General features: G+C 39.0%; 1 long non-coding RNA gene across 1 annotated transcript; it reads left to right on the top strand.

Annotated features, from left to right (window-relative positions):
- The first annotated feature begins 20,196 nt into the window (after positions 1-20,196).
- Positions 20,197-22,214, top strand: LOC148695762 (uncharacterized). The gene is made up of 5 exons (XR_015964795.1): positions 20,197-20,374; positions 20,469-20,612; positions 20,713-20,875; positions 20,977-21,050; positions 22,023-22,214. It is a non-coding gene; the product is annotated as an uncharacterized LOC148695762 (long non-coding RNA).
- Positions 22,215-23,104: the final 890 nt, after the last annotated feature.

A 23,104-nucleotide genomic window follows, 5' to 3' on the forward strand; every position in this document is an offset into this window, starting at 1 on the left:
TCCACACTTATGAAACGCAATTAGAAGTAATCAAATCAAAATGCAAGCATAAACATATATTTCGAATTTCCTCATAACTTTGAAATCAAAGAAACACCTAAACATTCCAACAACTCAAACTTGAATTGTATGAGCGTTTAGGCACTCTTCTCTTCCATTCCTCATACGTACAAAACAAAGAGTATTGAAATTAAACATTGAAATCAAAGAAACACCTAAACATTCCAACAACTCAAACTTGAATTGTATGAACGTTTAGGCACTCTTCTCTTCCTCTTCGTTGTAGCACAAGGTCTAAGGATAGTTTGATGGTGTGAATGGTTTGGGTAGTGGTGAAAATGGAAGGATGGTGTTTGGATTATAAGGGAGACTCACGGCACAAAGGGGGAAGGGTTTGTGGTATGTACAATGGATGAATTTCTGAAATGGAAGTGTGTATGAAATGTGTATGAATGAGTGTGTGAATGAGTGTGTGAATGAGTGTAGAAGTGGTGATGATAAGTGTATGATATGTGATTATGATAAGTGATAAGTGGTGATGATAAGTAATGATATGTGGGAGTGTGGCTGAAATGAAGGAGTGGAATGTTGGAATGTTATGCATGGCTAAGGATATAGGAAAGGTTTAAATGTCCTAAAACTAAAGGGAACAAGGTTCCAACACTTTGGTCTTCAATTAGGTCTTCAATTTCGTCCAACACTTTGGCTCCAAGCATAAGCTATCCATCCTTGGCCCAAAAGTGCTCCAAAAGTCACCAAAATGCACTTTCTTGCTCCTTTAGCCCTTTGGACCTACAAACACACGAAAATAGCTTAAAGTACTAAAATAACTAACGAAACATAACGTAAATGCACGAGAACAAGCCATTTAAGTCGCATGAATATGCTCCTATCATATGGCGCCCTTCTTTTTTATCTTCTAACGGTCGTCTTACAGGTGAAGACTCCGTGATGCAGGACGCCACAACAGCTACAATAGTAGCTAGGAACCTCCTCACTCCAAAAGATAGTAGGCTGCTGTCAGGATGGTCCGATGAGTTGGCCGTTCAAGAGTCCCTCGCACTTAGTGTTCAGTGTGCGAGCTCTGTGTCCAACATGGGCCAACGCCTGCTTGCTCGCTCCCGTCAGGTGGAATCATTGATGGCAGAGGTGGAAAGTCTTAAGCAAGAGGTCCAGCAGCTTAAGTACGAGAATAGAAGTTTGCATGTGCTTGCAAATAACTATTCGTCGGGCATGAAGAGAAAGCTTGATGAGCTGCAAGAATCTGAGGGTCGAATTCAAAGTGACCGTCAAAGGCTTGCGGCTTATCTCCAAAGGCACCTTTTTCCTGGGTCATCCAGCGTTTGGCCAAGTATTGAGGCCTGGAATGCTCTAGCTCCGATGCCTTCCGCCCCTATGCCTCCCGCTTCTATGCCTTCTGCTTCGACGCCTCGTAGTGGGGCTTCACGTAAACATCCTTTGTGAAGGCTCCATCTTTCTCCATGTTTAGTATCTTTTTTTTTTTTTTTTTTTTTTTTTTTTTTTTTTTTTTTTTTTTTTTTTTTTTTTTGGTAATCAAATCGGAGATCAATGGACAACTTTATTTTATTCAGTGTATTGGGTTGCCTCCCAAGTAGCGCTTTCTTTTACGTCTTGCAGCCAGACGAAACCTTCATTTCTCACTTAGAGCCCACGGCATGCAATGGAATCTCCTCCATAACATGATCTTTCATTTCTTTGCCATTTGTAATGACCGTTTCGCCATGTATTTGATCAATGTGTGCCTGCGCCAAAGAATCAAGAATATCAATAGAGAAACATGAGTGATCATCATTCGGAAATTTCATAGTTTCAGAAATATTAAAATCAATCACTTCCCCATCGAATTCCATTGTTAAAGTGCCTTTAAACACGTCTATCTTAGTTCGGGCCGTCTTCATGAATGGCCTCCCAAGAAGAATCGGCAAGGATGGAGCATGGGTGGTTTCCTCCATTTCAAGGACATAGAAATCTGCCGGGAAGATCAAATTATTCACCTGCACTAAGACATCTTCCAATACGCCCTTTGGATAGGCATTAGATCTATCGGCCAACTGAATAATCACACCATCATTTTTCAATTCACCAAGGTTCATTGAGGCATAAATAGAGTATGGCATGACGTTAATTGAAGCTCCTAAGTCTAACATAGCATGTTCGAACTTAGTTTGACCAATAATACAAGGGATTGTAAAGCTACCTGGATCTTTGCACTTTGGTGGTAACTTTCTTTGTAAAATAGCGGAAACGTTCTCACTTACCCTTACCACCTCTTTGTTTGAAATCCTCTTCCTCGTTGTGCAAAGCTCTTTTAAGAACTTGGCATACTTAGGGACTTGCTTGATTGCATCAAGGAGCGGAATGTTGACTTGAACTTTCCTAAAAGTTTCCAGAATGTCCTTTTCACTCTCCTCCTTCTTTGATTGCCTAAACCTGCTAGGAAAGGGCACGTTTAGTGGAATAAAACTTGACAAAGTCGAATTTGGACTTACCTTAGGCGTGTTGGACGGTTTTGGCACAATAGGGGGCTGCGGCAAAGTTTCTTTCACCCTTGCCGTGGCCTTCTTTGCTTGTTCCTCCTCTTCTTGTAGTAACATGTCCTTTTCTTGACTTGTTTTGGACGGCCTCGAGGTGGTTTCGACCTCCTTACCACTTCTCAACATGATTGCATTGGCAGATTCGAACCCTCCCTTTGGATTGACAATTGTTGAGCTGGGGAGCTTGCCTTGTTCTCGGAATTGTCCTACAAACTCCGCAATTTGCCCAATTTGTTTCTCCAAGTGATCCACCCTTTTGTCTTGGTTTTGCATGGCTTTGGTTTGATTCTCTTGCCCCTGAGACAAATTGGTAAGTAACTTAAGAAGTGTTTCATTGTCCAACGATGTACCTTGATTGTTTTGGGCAGGTTGTGCTTGGTTTGAATTGGGGCCGAATGGCTTGGTGTAGAACCCCGGGGGTTGCTGCCTAAAGCCTCCTTGTTGGTAAGGTTGTTGAGGCTCCCTCCACTTGAAGTTTGGATGGTCTCTCCAACCCGGATTGTATGTATTAGAATATGGATCATTCCTTGGTTGATTTTGGCTTGGAAATCCAATGGCGTTTGCACTCTCCCACCCACCATTCTCAATCAATTGAGGGCACTTTTCTGAAGGATGACCTTGAATAGAACATACGCCACATACAATTGGACTTTGGATCTTCATTCCTTCGGCCATCTGAGACACAAGAGAAGTAAGATTAGCTACTTGAGTTTGAAGGTCGGATTGAGAACTTACCTCATTCACTTGTTGCCGTGGGGGGTCCCTTTGCCCAAGTCCTTCATATTGTTGTGCATTTAGAGCACGGTTTGCAATTAGGGTCTTGGCTGCCATAGGTGTTTTGTCCACCAATGCACCTCCCGCCGAAGCATCGAGCATTTGCCTTTCAATGGGAAGAAGGCCCTCATAGAAGTATTGAAGGAGAAGCTCCTCCTTCATTTGATGTTGAGGACATGATGCAACAAGGGCTTTAAAACGCTCGTAGTATGCCGGAAAAGATTCTCCTTGACTTTGTTGGATTCCGCTAATTTTCTTCCTCAAGAGAATGACTTTTGAAGTAGGGAAGAACTTCTCCAAGAAGGCTCTCTTCATGCTCTCCCAAGAAGTAACGGTCTCGGGTGCCAATTCATAAAGCCAATCCTTAGCCTTTTCCACAAGAGAGAATGGAAAAGCCTTCATCATCAGAATATTCCCATCGACATTTATGGGTGTCATGCTCGAACAAACAACCTCGAACTCCTTGAGATGCTTGTTGGGATCTTCCATGGAAAGCCCATGGTACTTCGGAATGTGGTGCAACAAGCTTGACTTCAATTCGAATTCATCGGTCTTGCCTTGGGCAGCCGCGGCGTATTGAATGCAAAGAGGGGCTGCATTGGCCAAACCTGAGGCAGAAAGCTCTTTAATGGTTCGATTGTCCACGGCCATGGTTGGTACTTCCTCTTTAACCCAATCCGTGGCTTCCTCTTCTACTTCAGGTTCGGGACTAGGAGGATTAGACTCTTGCAATTTCTTGTTCCTTCTCAAAGTCCTCTCGAAATCACCGTCAAAGTCGGAGATATGCTCACGAACAGGTTGTGAGCTACGGGTCATAAACTAGTACCTACACACAAAAGTAAACAAGATAAGTAACCAACTTAATAGACTTGGCACAAGTAAGAAAACAAGTTGCCACACACGGCACAAAAACACATACACACGGTGCAAAAAAAATTAAAACAAAACAGAAACTAAACAATTTAAACAAGACTCAAGACAAGGGATTAGCAACTTTGCCAATCCCCGGCAACGGCGCCAAAATTTGATGCGAGTTTTATACGCACACAAATTAAACCCTATTTGTGACAATTGTAGTAATGATGTAAGTAGGGATCGTTCTAACCGGGGATTAACTAGGGGTGCTAATCTATTTTGAATTGACTTGAAAACACAAAAACTAAATGTAAAGACTCTTAACAAGACTACTATGACTCAGAATAACTTTGAAATATTCAACTGCCTAAAACAATCAAATTGACTTAAACAGAAACTAGAACTTGATTTAGACGAATTTGAAAGTGTTTATGACTCCAAATGCTTAAAGACACAAAAATAAAACAAATACGAATGATTAAGACTCAACGAAATATGGGGGAAATGTGTTTGGATGATATTAAATTAAATGGACAGAATATAATTAAGGGCAAAATGTAAATATGAATGTGATGAAAATATGGATGATGGAATAGCCAAGGGGTTCTTCTCCACACATGTTACACTTGCATACAGGATTGATTTTCAGTTGGTCTTTCGATAAGTTATGAAACTCAACACCCCGGGTTAATTAGGTCCGCTTAAATTAACCGTCAAGTTCTCCTTAAGTTAATGAATTGGATGGGTTAGCGCAACGCAATTCATCACATTCTCCAAAAGTCCTTTACGTGAAAAGCACAATAAAGATACAATCAAAGATCATTAAGCATTATGAAAACTATAAGTGTTGACGAGGCATTCGTTACTATGATGAGCATGAAACTAGTGCCAAGAATTCATTTAACGCGATTGTTTATAAGCAACCTCCACTACTTGTGAATATAAGTTCATAACGATTAGGTGAAATTCACTTATATTCTAGCGTCATATTTATGCATGAAAATTAAGCGCGCATTCTTAATAAACATTCATAAATAAGTTATCAATCAAACGGTTAAACAAATTGAATCCACAACTTATGAAATTCCAACGAAAGTTAATCAATTCATATTGCAAATATAAACATAGTTTCAAATCACCCCCTAGCTAAAGGGGGTTTAGGGATTGATGCGAAAATTAACTTAACACACAAATTAACCCTCTTTTGACAATTGTAGCATATAAATAAGTAGGGATCGTTCTTACACCGGGGATTAGGAGGGCTTGCTAAACACTCTAAACTGACTCAAATAAATAAACTTAATCTTTAAACACTTAACCTCACTTAAAAAGACTCAAACACGTTCACAAAACTCAAAATAGGCTAAAAACACTCAAAACTGCCTTAAAAACACAATCTGGGCAGTTTTGAGCCTAAACACAATTTTGGACGAAAATTGGTTCTAACTTGACTCAAAACTCTTAAAAACACAATCTAAAACATATTTGGACCAATTAGACACTCTAAGACAATTGGGGATTTGGTTTTTGACGAAAATCAAACAAACAAAACAAATATGTAAAATAGGCAGATTCTGACGAAATTGGTGAAATTAAATGGATGGTGAGATGGCTAGGAGGTTTTTCTCCACACATGGCATACTTGCATACAAAATAGTCTCCAGTTGCTTATTCGATGAATTTATGAACCTCAACACCCCAAGTTAATTAGGTACGCTTAAATTAACTCTCAGATTTCCCTTAGGTCATTGAATTGAATGGAATTAGCGCATTGCAATCAAATTATTCCTTAAAAGTTTTCTATACGAAAGCGCATAATAGAAAGACAATCAAAGATCATTAGGTTCTATGGAAATCATAGGTGTTGACGAGGCATTCGTAACTATGAAAGCGCATGATACTTATGCCAAGAATTGACTTAACATAATTGCGACCAACAATCTTAACTACTCATGGATATGAGTTCCCAACGATTAGGTGAAGTTCCCTCATATCCTAGCATCATGTTTATGCATGCAAATCAAGCGTGCACTCTCAATTCATATACATAAACTAGTTTTAATTAAAATAGATAAGTAAATTGAATTCATCATTCATGAAATCACAACTGAAAGTAATCAAATCATCATGCAAATATAACCATGGTTTCGAATTTCCCCCCTAGCCAAAGGGGGGATTAGTTCCTCATGCTTGCACAACAAAAAGTATTGAATTTAAACATTGAAATCATAAGAAAGAATACACCTATACGTTCAGCAATTCCAAGATGGATTTGATGCACAGATTGGCTCCTCTTCCTCCTCCTTGTTGCGGCACAAAGTGTGGGTGATGGAATTGGTGGTTTTGGATGGTGTTTTCTTGTTTGGAGGGATGGAGGATGGTTGATTATGGTGGGGAAGGGTGCGGCAGAGGTGTATGGATGTGTAGGGAGATGTGTGGATGTGTAGAATGGAGAATGGAGGTGCGGCACAAGGGTTTCTGAATAGCATAAGGGGGTGTTACGAATTTGTGGCTGAAAATATGTTTATATAGTCCTAGGGTTAATTAGATTAGGGTTACACTTAGCAGATTTATTGGATTAGGGCCCTAGGGTTTAGCACAAGTGAGTTAAATCCACTTAGGAGAGGGTTTAGCCCAATTCGTTTCATAAAAGGATTTGTATACCCAAATCCACAAGGATTAAGGCCTAACAAATCAGAATCCAAAAGGAAAAAGGTTTAGGAAATTCGTCCAAAATTGGGCCTTCTAGAAACTAAGTGTTTTGTGGCTGATTTTGGGTTTTCTAGAAGAAATAAAAGGGGTAAGGGTGTGGCACCCTTTTAGGGTCAGATAAGGCTTCTAGAAATTAGGTTTTTAAGTCCACTTGCAGCTAGGATTAAGGTGGAACAAGATTAGGTTAGGATAAGATAGGATAAGGTTGGATAAGGTTAGATAATTGGATAATGTTGGATAATGTTTTGGATAATGTTTCCTCTTTTCTTGCACTTTCCTTATCCACTTTGTCCTTAGCTTAGTTCCTTCCTCATCTTATCACATTTCCAACTTCTTGAAGTCCAAATTCGTCCATCCATGTTAGCCCACATGCAAGCTCACCACCTAGTGTCCAAAATAGCTCCAAAATGCACCAAAATGCACTTTCTTGATACTTTAACCCATAGGACCTACAAACACACGAAATTGAGTTGTAATACGACATTAACTAAGAAATAATAGCACAAATGCACAAGAATAAGCTAGTTAAGTCGCCTAAATATGCTCCTATCAAATTCCCCCACACTTATCTTTTGCTAGTCCTCGAGCAAAACAAATAAACAAAAGAAACAAAACATAACTCTAAACCTTCCAACGTTCGCCTTAGGGATTTCCAATGAAACATAACATGTCAAAGATCACCACTCACATAGATTTAAGCAATCCTTACCCTCAAGCATACTTAATCATAGTCACCATTCACTAGCTCGCATTTAATCAATTAAAACAACATTTTGAATGTAGTAACATGCCTTAGAGAATTCCCTCAATTCCTTACTAGGTGTACTCTCAATTTTCACACAGATTTTCTAACTACACTCCCTACACTAGGTATATGTGAGAAGATTGATGTAAACATGTAAACGAACACTCACATATGTTCTACAAGGAAAGCATTTTCTGGAATTATTAATATGAATATATATGATCTCATGAATGGAATGCCACTACTTAGACGCGAGAACCAGGGAACCATATGCTCAAACCCACTTTAAACTCCACATATTGAAACACATAACAATCAAGATAGAAGTCAAAGGGTTGTAACGGGGCTAGGGTATTGGCTAACAACGGAAAGTAAAGGATAAACAAACATTCTTAAAGCAATAGTGAGCAAAGTATTGAATTAGACACTTAGAATTCCCTTTAGAATGCAGAAGTCAACTTTGAACACCCAAGGGGAAGTCACACAAAACTTAGGGCCATATTCAAACTTTTTGGACCCTTTCTTCAACAATCAACACTTGTGAGTTCTTTCTCACTTCTTTTCTTTATTTTCTTCTTTCTCACGATTTTTTTCTTTCTTTTTCTTTCATTCTTTTTTTCTTTTTTCTTTCGTTTTTCCGTGCCCCTTTTAAGACTTTGGCACACACACACTCACAAAATCCTTTCCCCCACACTTGTTTTCTGCAAGAATGTCACTCAAAAGGAATTCCTTCTAAGTTATGCTCCACTATACTTCAAGAACAAGGGTATGGAAAGTCCTATTCTAGGCTAGGTAAGGGTGATGTGGTTAACAAGAAAATAGGCTAACTAAGGCTCAAAGGGGTTTAGACCTACAATACAAATGACAAGGGTGGATTCGGCTGTTTGGCTATGGTGGTGACTACTACACACTTCATCTTGTTATTTGTTATGCTAATCAATTTCATGCTTTGAATGAAACGGGTATGAGTTCTAGTATTTGGAACTATAGTGATGAAACGCATTCCAAGTAGCAACCAAGCAAAGAATAATGAGATCATGCAACGACTTTAGAAAACAAGAATGCACAGATTAATAACTCTCCAAATAAACGTTTAGGCTCAAAACTCTCAGGGATGTAGCGTTTGTTTGAGTTCCTTCCTTCAAGCATGTTACAAAACTGATTTTATCCTTTATGATTACATGTGAATTCGTAAACTATAACTACAACCAAGCATAAACCAAAGAGCAATTCACACGTCCATCATTGTTTGTAACTTTCTTTAACAGTCATGCATTAAAAACCAAATCCTCATCATTGTGTTGGAAGGTATCCTAAGACACACAAACACACAAAAACAACTCTTTTTGGGTTTTTGAAAACAATTTTTTTTTCAAATTTTTATGGGTTTTTCGGATTTTTAAGTCAACACACTCTAAAACACTCTAAAATAGCTTAAAAACACTTAAAAACAGTGGGAAACAAGTTTAGATATGTTAGGTGGTAATACCCTACGAATTTCATGCAAAAATATCTCAAAACAGAATGTTACCCCCCCACACTTAAACTAAACATTGTCCTCAATATTTTAGACACAATTGAACACAATACACATAACAAAAAGTAAGCAACAAAGGAAAGGGTTTAGGGACGCAAATCTGAGTGTGGAGCGATTCCCAAGTTTTTCCTTTGTTGATTGCATGGGTTGCCTCCCACGAAGCGCTTGCTTTAACGTCTTGCAGCCGGACGATGCTTCCCTTCAAACTTCCCTAGGTCCCACGGCATGGAATTGATCCTTGAATGGAAGGTGATACTTGAAGTGAACCGGCATTGGTTTGAATTCTAGTGTAGGTGCCTGATTCATCAAAATCAGCAAGTTAGTATAAAATGTAATGGAATTTGAAGAAGATGACTTACTTGTTTTGTCCGACAAGAACTCAATGACAAACACCACTCCTTTGAAAGTTTCAGGGATATTGGACTTGGCCAGATTGCATGTGATGGTTATGACTTGTCCAATGTCATCAAATTCAACTTCTTTGGGTTTTGTGGTTTCAAATATGTCCTCTTTGATGCCTTCTACATCTTCTCCAGCCACTACCTTCTCTTGAATCATTCGTCTTGGTGTACAAAGTCCTTTGAAGAATTCAACACCATCTAAAACTTGCTGTGTTGCACCAAGAATTGGAATAGCATTCTGCACCTTTGGGAAGGCTTCCACGATGTCCTTTTTACTCCCTTCTTGGTTGGGAATCAAAAACCTGCTAGGAAAAGGGACATTGGGTGGAATAACATCAGAATAACATGAAATTGGGACGTCCTTACTTGTGGTGGGTGGTTTATAGGGCTTAGGGGGCTGCGGCAAGGGTTGTTCTACCCTTGCCATGTGCATGTCTTCTTCCTCCTCCTCAATTAGCAGCTCCTCATCCACTTCTAGGCTATGTTTGGACATTTTTAGGTCAGCTCCAACCTCCATAGCACTTCCCAAAGTGATAGCATTATGGATTTCAAAATCTTCCTTCGAGTTTTCAATAGTTGAGTTGGAGAGTTCACTTTGCTCTTGAATTTGTTTCATGAACTCCATAATCTGCCCAATTTGCTCCTCCAATTTACCCAACTTCTTGTCTTGATTTTGTTCGTCCTGCATCAAAGAGGTTAGTAATTGAAAATTTTTATCATCATCCATGGACATACTTGAACTTGATTGGAATTGTTGTGGGGGAGGTTGTGGTGGCTGCATAGGTGTTGTATAGAACTCCTCATATGGTTGCCAATATGCTTCTTGTTGAACCTCCTTGGCTTGATTTTGTGACCCCTGCACCAAAGAATTTAATTCATTAAGAATTTGATTATAATCTATTGACGAACTTGAATTTAATTGAGCATATTGCATATGAAGTTGTGGTGGCTGCATAGGTCTTGAATAGAACTCCTCATATGGCTGCCAATATGCTTCACGTTGAACTTGTTGAGCTTCCCACCACATAGAGTTTGAATGATCCCTCCAATCTCTTTGTGGACATTGATTGGCTTGAAATCCTTGCCTATATGAAGCACCAAATGTAGGGACACTCTGCATTGTGGTCCTTTCGGCATACGGCGACAATTGAGAAGTAAGATTTGCCAATTGAGCTTGAATGCTAGCAAAATCCATATCTTACTTCTCTAGTACCTAAAATCAAAGAAAGAGAACTAAATCAAATATCAAAAGTAACAACAAACAAAGAAAACAACACTAAGTTAGAAACTAAAACGAAAACAACTAAACCAAAAAGAAAAGAACCAAGGGATTAGCAAAGTTGCTAATCCCCGGCAACGGCGCCAAAATTTGATGCGAAAATTAACTTAACACACAAATTAACCCTCTTTTGACAATTGTAGCATATAAATAAGTAGGGATCGTTCTTACACCGGGGATTAGGAGGGCTTGCTAAACACTCTAAACTGACTCAAATAAATAAACTTAATCTTTAAACACTTAACCTCACTTAAAAAGACTCAAACACGTTCACAAAACTCAAAATAGGCTAAAAACACTCAAAACTGCCTTAAAAACACAATCTGGGCAGTTTTGAGCCTAAACACAATTTTGGACGAAAATTGGTTCTAACTTGACTCAAAACTCTTAAAAACACAATCTAAAACATATTTGGACCAATTAGACACTCTAAGACAATTGGGGATTTGGTTTTTGACGAAAATCAAACAAACAAAACAAATATGTAAAATAGGCAGATTCTGACGAAATTGGTGAAATTAAATGGATGGTGAGATGGCTAGGAGGTTTTTCTCCACACATGGCATACTTGCATACAAAATAGTCTCCAGTTGCTTATTCGATGAATTTATGAACCTCAACACCCCAAGTTAATTAGGTACGCTTAAATTAACTCTCAGATTTCCCTTAGGTCATTGAATTGAATGGAATTAGCGCATTGCAATCAAATTATTCCTTAAAAGTTTTCTATACGAAAGCGCATAATAGAAAGACAATCAAAGATCATTAGGTTCTATGGAAATCATAGGTGTTGACGAGGCATTCGTAACTATGAAAGCGCATGATACTTATGCCAAGAATTGACTTAACATAATTGCGACCAACAATCTTAACTACTCATGGATATGAGTTCCCAACGATTAGGTGAAGTTCCCTCATATCCTAGCATCATGTTTATGCATGCAAATCAAGCGTGCACTCTCAATTCATATACATAAACTAGTTTTAATTAAAATAGATAAGTAAATTGAATTCATCATTCATGAAATCACAACTGAAAGTAATCAAATCATCATGCAAATATAACCATGGTTTCGAATTTCCCCCCTAGCCAAAGGGGGGATTAGTTCCTCATGCTTGCACAACAAAAAGTATTGAATTTAAACATTGAAATCATAAGAAAGAATACACCTATACGTTCAGCAATTCCAAGATGGATTTGATGCACAGATTGGCTCCTCTTCCTCCTCCTTGTTGCGGCACAAAGTGTGGGTGATGGAATTGGTGGTTTTGGATGGTGTTTTCTTGTTTGGAGGGATGGAGGATGGTTGATTATGGTGGGGAAGGGTGCGGCAGAGGTGTATGGATGTGTAGGGAGATGTGTGGATGTGTAGAATGGAGAATGGAGGTGCGGCACAAGGGTTTCTGAATAGCATAAGGGGGTGTTACGAATTTGTGGCTGAAAATATGTTTATATAGTCCTAGGGTTAATTAGATTAGGGTTACACTTAGCAGATTTATTGGATTAGGGCCCTAGGGTTTAGCACAAGTGAGTTAAATCCACTTAGGAGAGGGTTTAGCCCAATTCGTTTCATAAAAGGATTTGTATACCCAAATCCACAAGGATTAAGGCCTAACAAATCAGAATCCAAAAGGAAAAAGGTTTAGGAAATTCGTCCAAAATTGGGCCTTCTAGAAACTAAGTGTTTTGTGGCTGATTTTGGGTTTTCTAGAAGAAATAAAAGGGGTAAGGGTGTGGCACCCTTTTAGGGTCAGATAAGGCTTCTAGAAATTAGGTTTTTAAGTCCACTTGCAGCTAGGATTAAGGTGGAACAAGATTAGGTTAGGATAAGATAGGATAAGGTTGGATAAGGTTAGATAATTGGATAATGTTGGATAATGTTTTGGATAATGTTTCCTCTTTTCTTGCACTTTCCTTATCCACTTTGTCCTTAGCTTAGTTCCTTCCTCATCTTATCACATTTCCAACTTCTTGAAGTCCAAATTCGTCCATCCATGTTAGCCCACATGCAAGCTCACCACCTAGTGTCCAAAATAGCTCCAAAATGCACCAAAATGCACTTTCTTGATACTTTAACCCATAGGACCTACAAACACACGAAATTGAGTTGTAATACGACATTAACTAAGAAATAATAGCACAAATGCACAAGAATAAGCTAGTTAAGTCGCCTAAATATGCTCCTATCAGTGATGCGAGAATTATACGCACACAAATTAAACCCTCTTTTTGACAATTGTAGTAATGATGTAAGTAGGGATCGTTCTGGACCGGGGATTAGGAGGGATTGTTAATCACTTGGATTTGAATCAAAAATGTAAAAACACAATATAAAACACTATACTAGACTCAAAGAATGCAAAACTAAACTTTAAAACACTAAAACAAACCAAAAGACTCAAACATCACCCAAAACACTCAAAACTGCCTTAAAACACTTTCTGGGCAGTTTTGAGCACTTTGGTGAATTTGGACGAAATTATGTAATAAATTGAATCAAAACACTTAGAAACATAAACTAAGACACTTTCTAAGTAAATTGGACAATAAAGTAAAGGGGGATTGAGTTTTGGACGAAATTAAACTAAATGCACAGATTCTAATTAAAACAGATTGTAAAACGAAATTGATGAAATGGAATGAATGGATGATAGAATAGCTAAGGGGTTCATCTCCATACATGTTACACTTGCATAATAAAACGATTTCCAATTGCATTTCAATAAACCATTAATTCTCAACGCTCCAAGTTAATTAGGTCCGCTTAAATTAACTTTCAAATCTTCCTAACGTTATTGAATTGGATGATTGCATACGACAACCCAAAACATTCCCCACAAGTCCCCTACATGATTGCATAATAGAGATACAAGCAAGAATCATTACGCTCTATGAAAATTATAAGTGTTGACGAGGCATTCGTTACTATGGAATACGCATGAAACTTATGCCAAGAATTCGTTTAACGCGATTGTTTATAAGCAACCTCCACTACTTGCGAATATAAGTTCGTAACTATTAGGTGAAACTCACTTATATTCTAGCGTCATATTCATGCATGAAAATTAAGTGCGCATTCTCAATAAACATACATAAATAAGTTATCAATCAAACGGTTAAACAAATTGAATCCACAACTTATGAAACGCAATTAGAAGTAATCAAATCAAAATGCAAGCATAAACATATATTTCGAATCCCCCCTAGCCAAGGGGGGTTTAGTTCCTCATAACTTTGAAATCAAAGAAACACCTAAACATTCCAACAACTCAAACTTGAATTGTATGAACGTTTAGGCACTCTTCTCTTCCATTCCTCATACGTACAAAACAAAGAGAATTGAATTTAAACATTGAAATCAAAGAAACACCAAAACATTCCAACAACTCAAACTTGAATTGTATGAACGTTTAGGCACTCTTCTCTTCCTCGTTGTTGTATCACAAGGTCTAAGGTGAGTTTTGGGATAGTGTGAAGTGTTTTGGAGGGATGGGGAGTGGTTGGAGTGGTGTTTGGATTAGTAGGGAAACTCACGGCCAAGGATTGGTGTGGTGGTTGAATTTCTGAAATGGAAGAAGTGTTGTGAATGAATTGCAATGGATGCTTATTTATAGGTGAAATGGGGGGAACATGACAGCTAGGTTATGATGATGAATGCATGTGCAAAGTTGGTTGAATGATTATGAGTGCATGTGGCTGAAATAGCATGTGGAATGGCTGAATGTGGTGCAATGATAATGTCTTGTGGCTGAATGGATTAAAGAATGGGAGTTCATGTGGGTGGAAATGCATGTGGGTTAAAGAATGAATGCATGTGCAATGACAGCTAGGTTGAATTAATTAAAGGGATTGCATGTGCAAGGTTTTGGTGTGAATGATTGAATGTGCATGTGGCTGATTTATGAAGAGTGAATGCATGTGGCTTCAAGGTGTGAATGATTATGGGTGCATGTGGCTGCAATGGATTAGGAATCCTTCAATTTCGTCCATTCCTTTTGCTCCAAACATAAGCTATCCATTCCAAGTCCAATTTTGCTCCAAAATGCTCCAAAATGCATCTTTTTGCTTCCTTGGCCATATGAACCTAAAAACACACGAAAATGGCTTAAACTACTAAAATTACTAAGTACTAGCAACATAAATGCAAGAAAACAAGCAAACTAAGGCGCATAAATATGCTCCTATCAAATTCCCCCACACTTAGCTTTTGCTAGTCCTCGAGCAAAACAAAACAAAAGAAACCAAAAACAAAACAAAACGAACAAAACACAACCTTGACCTTCCAACAATCGTCTCAGGGATTTCCAATGCACATGACAAGTTAAAAATCATTATTCCCACAGATTTTAGCCATCTTTACACTTAAGTACATTCTTACTCATAGTCACCACATACTAGTTCACAATTAAGCATTTAAAACCATGTTTTGAATGTATTAACATGCCTTAGAGAATTTCCTCAATTCCTTACTAGAATGCACTCTATTTTCACACAGATTTTTTGACTACACACCCTACACTAGTTATATGTGAGAGATTGATGTAAACATGAAAGACTAGCATCTCACATATGTTATAACAAAGAAAGCATTTTCTGGATTTACGATAATGACATGAATATGATCTCATGAATGGAATGCTACTACTTAGAATGAGAACCAGTGATTCCATAAGCTCATATCAATTCCAAACTCCACATATTGAATACATAACATCAAGATAGAAGTTGAGGGTTGTAACGGGGCTAAGGGTAATGGTTTAACAAAGAAAGGTAAAGTAAAACAAAGGTTCTTAAAGTAATAGGAAGCGAAGTAATGAAATTGACACTTAAACTCACTTTTAATGGCAGAAATCAACTTTTAAACACAAGGGAAGATTCATGCAACAACTAGGGTCAAATTCATTCTTTTGGACCCTTCCTTCAATAACCAATGCTTGTGAGATCATTCTCACTTATTTTTCAACTCTTTTTTTTTTCTTTCTTTTCAACAAATTTTTTTATTTATTTTTTATTTCATTCTAAGTCATGCTTCACTATCCTTTAAGAACAAGGGGTTAACAAAGAAAATAAGCTTCAAAAGGCTCAAAAGGGGTAATCCTACAATACATGTGAAAAGGGATAGGCTTTTTGGCTTTGGCTTGACTAACAACTTCATCTTATTGTATGTTATGCAATCAATATCATGCTTTGAATGAAACGGATATAAGTTCTAGCATTTAGTTCTATCATGATACAATTGCATTCTAAGTAGCAACCAAGCAAGGAATAATGAGATCATGCAACAACTTTAGAAAACAAAGAATCACAGAAAATAACTCTCCAAAGAAGGTAATGGCTCGAGTCTCACAGGGTCGTAGCGTTTGTTTGAGTTCCTTCTTTCAAGCATGTTACAAAAATGAATTTTTCTTTTATGATTGCATGTGAAGTCATACATTATAACCATAACCAAGCATATACCAAGAGTAAATCAAACTTTCATCTATGTTTATAACTCTTTTTAACAGTCATGCAATTACAAACCAAATCCTTATTATTGTGTTGGAAGGTACCCTAAGACACAAACACACAAAAACGACTCAAAACACTCTTTTTAGGTTTTTTAAAACATGTTTTTCAAATTTTTATGTGATTTTCGGAGTTATAAAAACAAACCACACTAAAACACTCTAAAACAACTTAAAAACACCTTAAAATAGCAAGGAACAACATTAGAAGTTATGGTGGATAAAACCCTACGAATTTGCATCAAAACACTTTAGTTACCCCCCCACACTTAAATCAAACATTGTCCTCAATGTTTTAAGCATAGATTCACACAAAACATAAGTAAACACACAAAAAGCATTTAAACATACTAAACATGGCAAAATGTAATTAACAAAGAGAAGAGTTTAGGGACGCAAATCTGGTTATGGAGTGTAAATTCCCTCTTCTCCTTGGTGATTGCATTGAGGCATTGATCTTGGTGATTCCACATGCATACTCTTGAACTGGGCTGCATGATTCTTTTGGTCTCCTCCACTTGTTGATTTTCCTTTGTGCTACTGGGCTGGAGGATTCTTTTGGTCTTCCCCGAAGGTCTGAGCTTACCCCTTTGGTCTGTTTCTTTGTTCAATCTTTCCAATTCGTATTGAAAAGGGTTGGAGGATAACTCAGCCTATGTTTGTCTCCACATGCTTCAATGTATCATTTTCACTTGCCTTACTCGCTCCCCTTTGCAGAAGTGGTCCCTTCTCTGGAAGTGTATCAACCGTTGAAGATGACTACTCGAGAGCAACGCTAGGTAAGCAACCAGGAATAGATTCCAGGCAGTCGGCTCCAGATCGAAAGACTGACTCCAAGTGCCGGCTGATTGCTTCTTTCACTTTGCCATGCGAGTAAGAACAAGGACAAAGAAAAAGACAGGGAAAGAGCAAGATATGAGATACTTTTGCTTTTGACCTTGATGATATGAGATACCTTTGCTTTTGAAGAAGCGGTGAATGAATCAGCACATGTATTTGTTGTGGTGTTTCCTCCTGGGTCATCTGTACTCCAGGCATCTGGTATCATCTTTGGGGAAGAAGAAAAAAATGAGTATTTCGAAAGGCTTTGCTGGGAGTGCGCCCTTAGAGGTGAGGAAGAGTTGGGCATTTTCTTCAGATTTGCCTTGCCATAAAAGATGAAGGTCGACATATATAGAGATAATATCAAGTGGTGGTATTGTTCTTTTACCCTCGTCGACAAACGTTTTGATCCCGCAAATCCGGCTTTTTGAAATAGTGGCGCCTCTTCGATCTTTGAAGACGCCTCTTCGATTTCTGAGCAGGCGCCCCTTCGCTTTCTGAACGACACGTAGTAGTGCGGATGCGGCTCCTTTTGACAAAGCTGCACGTGTCTTCTGAAAAGCAGAGAAAGCGTAGCCGAACTTTGCGCTTGTCGGCTAAAGATGTGTAGTTGCAATGATGGTCTCCACGTGTTTTCAGCTTTGTCAGAAATCTTTTGACAAAGTTGAACGCGTTTTCTGAAAAGCCGAGGGAACGTCGCCTAACTTACGCCGGAAAATCCGGCTCTTTGAATCGGTGGACGCATCGCCTTGGCATTTTATAGAGCTATCAATCACCGCCAACATACACACTCTGAAGATCTCCCATTCTTGAAAATCGTCTCCGGCCCTTTGAAAATTTACTCCATTCACCCCTTCTCTTTGAACACTTTTGAAAAAATGGCAAACTCATCGAACCTTAGCTTAGATTTGAGTCTCAGCAGCGATCCGGTTGCGCCCCGTCAAGGTAATGTATGGCGCTCTTCTTTTTTATCTTCTAACGGTCTTCTTACAGGTGAAGACTCCGTGATGCAGGACGCCACAACAGCTACAATAGTAGCTAGGAACCTCCTCACTCCAAAAGATAGTAGGCTGCTGTCAGGACGGTCTGATGAGTTGGTCGTTCAAGAGTCCCTCGCACTTAGTGTTCAGTGTGCGAGCTCTGTGTCCAACATGGGCCAACGCCTGCTTGCCCGCTCCCGTCAGGTGGAATCATTGATGGCAGAGGTGGAAAGTCTTAAGCAAGAGAACCAGTAGCTTAAGTACGAGAATAGAAGTTTGCATATGCTTGCAAATAACTATTCGTCGGGCATGAAGAGGAAGCTTGATGAGCTGCAAGAATCTGAAGGTCAGATTCAAGGTGACCGTCAAAGGCTTGCGGCTTATCTTTAGAGGCACTTTTTTCCTGGGTCATCCAGCGTTTGGCCAAGTACTGAGGTCTGGAATGCTCTAGCTCCGATGCCTCCCGCTCCGATGCCTTCCGCTCCTATGTCTTCTGCTCCGATGCCTTCCGTTCCGATGTCTTCTGCTCCTACGCCTTCCGCTTCAAGAGTATTGCCACGTAGTGGGGCTTCAAGCAAACAACCTCTGTGAAGGCTACATCTGCTTTATTTTTTTTTTCTTTTTTTTTTTATTTTTTTATTTTTTTTTTATTTCTGAATCAATCGGCATGGAATTTATCTTTGAATGGGCGATGATACTTGAAATGATCCGGTAATGGTTTAAATTCAAGATTGGATGCCTGAATCATTAACAACATGTTAGTATAAAAGAAAATTGAAATTGGAGGAGGTGGCTTACTTATGTGCTCCGACATGAACTCAAGGATAAACACATCTTCTTTGAACATTTCAGGAACTTTGCCCTTGGACAGATTTGATGTGAGGATTGGTCCTTGTCTTGTGTCATAAAATTCAACTTCTTTGGGGTTGTTTGCCTCAAGAACGTCCTCTTTGATGAATTCATGATATTCCCTACTTTGCACCTTTGGAAGTGCTTCCAAGATGTCTTTTTCACTTTCTTCTTCCTTGGAATTCATGAACCTGCAAGGAATAGGGATATTAGGTGGAATGGGGTTAGAACTAATTAAATTTGGAACAACCTTACTTGAATTAGATGGCGTAGGAGCAATAGGTGCCTCCGGCAAAGGTGTTTCCACCCTTGCCGTGGGTTGGGTGTATTCCTCTTCCTTGTGATTTGATTTTGATGGTTGACGGTCCGTTCCAACCTCCTTGTCACTTCTCAACATGATTTCCTTGGCAGTTTCAAATTCTCCCTTCGGATTTGCAATGGTTGAACTAGGGAGTTCGCCTTGGTCTCGAAACTGTCCTACGAACTCCGCGATCTGCCCAATTTGCATTTCCAAGTGGTCCAACCTTTTGTCTTCTTGTCGAGCCTCATTGTCTTGATTTTGTGAGCCCTGCACCAAACAAATTAATTCATTAAGCTTTTGATTATAATCTATTGACGAACTTAAATTTGGTTGGGCATATTGAATATGAGGTGGCTGCCAATATCCTTCTTGTTGAACATTTTGAGGTTCCCACCACATAGAAGTTGAATGATCACTCCAATCTGAATTGTAAGTATTGGAAAACATATTATTCCTTGATTGAAGATCAAATGTACCAACGTTTTGCATTTGGGACCTTTCCATGAGCTATGACAAAAGAGAAGCATTATCAAGTGCCATGTTGTGCTTCTCTAGTACTTAAAATCAACAAATAAAACACAAATCAAAAACTAAAACTAAAATACATAACAGAAACGAACAATCCAAGAGATTAGCAAATTTACTAATCCCCGGCAACGGCGCCAAAATTTGATGCGAGAATTATACGCACACAAATTAAACCCTATTTTTGACAATTGTAGTTGTGACATCCCGTCCCGGAAATATCGAAACGTACATTTGAAATTACAATTTTACCCCTAGTTCGTTACTTTACGTGTAGTTTTGTGTTGTGTGGTGTTGTAGGACCACACACACTCATACACTCTCTTTCTCTCCCGGGATTCCCTCCCTCTTTTCCTCTCTCTCTGTCTCTTTTCTGTCACTTCTCTCTCTTTCTCTCCCGAGCTCCCTTTTCTTCTTCTTCCTTCTGAAAACGTACGGACGACACCCAAATCACCCAAACCTTGATGGATCGAAGGAACTAAGGACACCATCGAACTCGTGAAGCTCGTACGAGTGCAACCATACCATTTTCAGGTAAGAAATCATTCGTTTTCACGTCGTTTCGACTTTGGCCGATTCGAGTACTGTTCATGCAAGATTAATCTAGTTAGTTTTTGGACTTTTGAAGCTTGTAGATGTGTTAGTGAGGTCCCAAGGAGCCTCGGAGTACTTCGTTGGAGAAGTTTGGACGTCGGGATCATCGTGGTCAAAGTTGGCCGGAGCTTTCGAGGGGTTTTCCGGCGAATCCACGGCGAGTTAGGGGTCGAGGAAGGTATGGATGTGTTCTTCTCGTCAATACCTTCAATTTGATATATAGTACGTTGAAAATGGTTAAGAAATGAAGAAGTTATGACACTTTGAAGTTTACCCAGAAATTCCGGCAAAACACCCACCGCCGGCGAAACCAGTCCGGCGACGCGAGGAAGAAGACGCGCGCGTGGGCAGCGCGTGAACAGGGCGCGTGGGGGCGCGTGAGAGCTCCAAATTGAGTTCTGAAAATTGTCACGCGTTCGTGACGTCGTGTAGATCACCGTGGTATATTCATACACTCAAATTGAGCAACGTATGAGAAAGTTATGGACGAATGTTTGGTGTATGTGCGTTAAATAACGTCAATTTGGTTACTTTTTGTATAGGTGAAAATTATACAGAAGAAGAATGTAACCAATCTAGGGGAGGCTCAGGGACCTACGAGACGTCGATGTGATCAGTGAGTGGGCAGTTACTTTTCAGTATATATATATATATACGTATGCTTGACGTATTTCCCAGAAAACGTATTTTTAAAGAAATACGAATTAAATATCCTGTCATATATGCATCATATTTTAATATGTGCATTACCATAATTATGCATACTGTTGCATGGTGCTGAGGAGGCCCAGGTAAGCTACATTTGAAATACATTTGATATACGTACGAAATACGTTTGGAATACGATTGAAATACTGTCATCACATGCATTAGTAGCGGCATACATTTATATATGTGTATTTGGTGCTGTGGACGCACAGGTAAGTGCCAGGTAAGTGGTATTCATGTTTGTATTCAGTAGTAGTTGAGATGTTTAGAGAGCTCATAATCTGCACCCCCGGTGTTAGTGCTCCCGCCCGAGGCCAGGGCACAGCCTTCACGTGTATGTTCACCAGCACCGCATGCTCGCCTTGGATCCAAGTTAGGTGCAAGCCTGTCGTACAGACCACATTAGGTGGTTCCGACTTGTAGGTGACCCGCGATTTATCGCCCAGCTTCACGTGATCGTAGCACTAGAGCATATATATATATTACACCCAGCCTGTCGTACAGACCACGTTAGGTGGTTCCGACTCGTGTGCAGATTCAGTTATTGAGTTGAGAGTGGAGCTCTAGATGCCGCCGTACAGGTCACGTTAGGTGACTCCCGGCTGCCAGATTATATGTTATTGATGTGAATTACGCTTGAGCACTTACATTTGATTATGAGTTTCCGTTGTGGCATATTCTCGAGCATGAATGGCATATTTATGAGCATGAATGATATATCTTTGAGCATGACTGGCATATCTATACATACGTATATATGTTATTTTCTGGGAAACTATACTTGTTTTACGGCGAGGGGTTAGTATATGCAAAAGAGAAAAGAAGGTTTTGAATACGTTCGTTTTGCTGACCCACTCAATTTTGTTTTGCGCCCCTCCAGGTTCAAGAATTGCAAAGGTGTGGTGACTACGAGGAAATTCAACGGTGTTCTGACAGAATGGACCAAATAAGGACTCACCTTCGGGTGTTTCATTTTAGAAGTTGTATATTTTTAAAGCTTCCGAACTGTGCAAATGGTTACGTCACTCTCACGTGACGGCCAGCATGCCCTCCTTCGGGACGGGGTGTGTCAGTAGTAATGATGTAAGTAGGGATCGTTCTGGACCGGGGATTAGGAGGGATTGTTAATCACTTGGATTTGACTCAAAAATGTAAAAACACAATATAAAACACTATACTAGACTCAAAGAATGCAAAACTAAACTTTAAAACACTAAAACAAACCAAAAGACTCAAACATCACCCAAAACACTCAAAACTGCCTTAAAAACACTTTCTGGGCAGTTTTGAGCACTTTGGTGAATTTGGACGAAATTATGTAATAAATTGAATCAAAACACTTAGAAACATAAACTAAGACACTTTCTAAGTAAATTGGACAATAAAGTAAAGGGGGATTGAGTTTTGGACGAAATTAAACTAAATGCACAGATTCTAATTAAAACAGATTGTAAAACGAAATTGATGAAATGGAATGAATGGATGATAGAATAGCTAAGGGGTTCATCTCCATACATGTTACACTTGCATAATAAAACGATTTCCAATTGCATTTCAATAAACCATTAATTCTCAACGCTCCAAGTTAATTAGGTCCGCTTAAATTAACTTTCAAATCTTCCTAACGTTATTGAATTGGATGATTGCATACGACAACCCAAAACATTCCCCACAAGTCCCCTACATGATTGCATAATAGAGCAAGAATCATTACGCTCTATGAAAATTATAAGTGTTGACGAGGCATTCGTTACTATGGAATACGCATGAAACTTATGCCAAGAATTCGTTTAACGCGATTGTTTATAAGCAACCTCCACTACTTGCGAATATAAGTTCGTAACTATTAGGTGAAACTCACTTATATTCTAGCGTCATATTCATGCATGAAAATTAAGTGCGCATTCTCAATAAACATACATAAATAAGTTATCAATCAAACGGTTAAACAAATCGAATCCA

The sequence above is a fragment of the Pyrus communis genome, chromosome 7 (genome assembly GCF_041283825.1).
Source record: "Pyrus communis isolate YQ-2024b chromosome 7, ASM4128382v1, whole genome shotgun sequence".
In the NCBI taxonomy this organism is placed as follows: Eukaryota; Viridiplantae; Streptophyta; class Magnoliopsida; order Rosales; family Rosaceae; genus Pyrus; species Pyrus communis.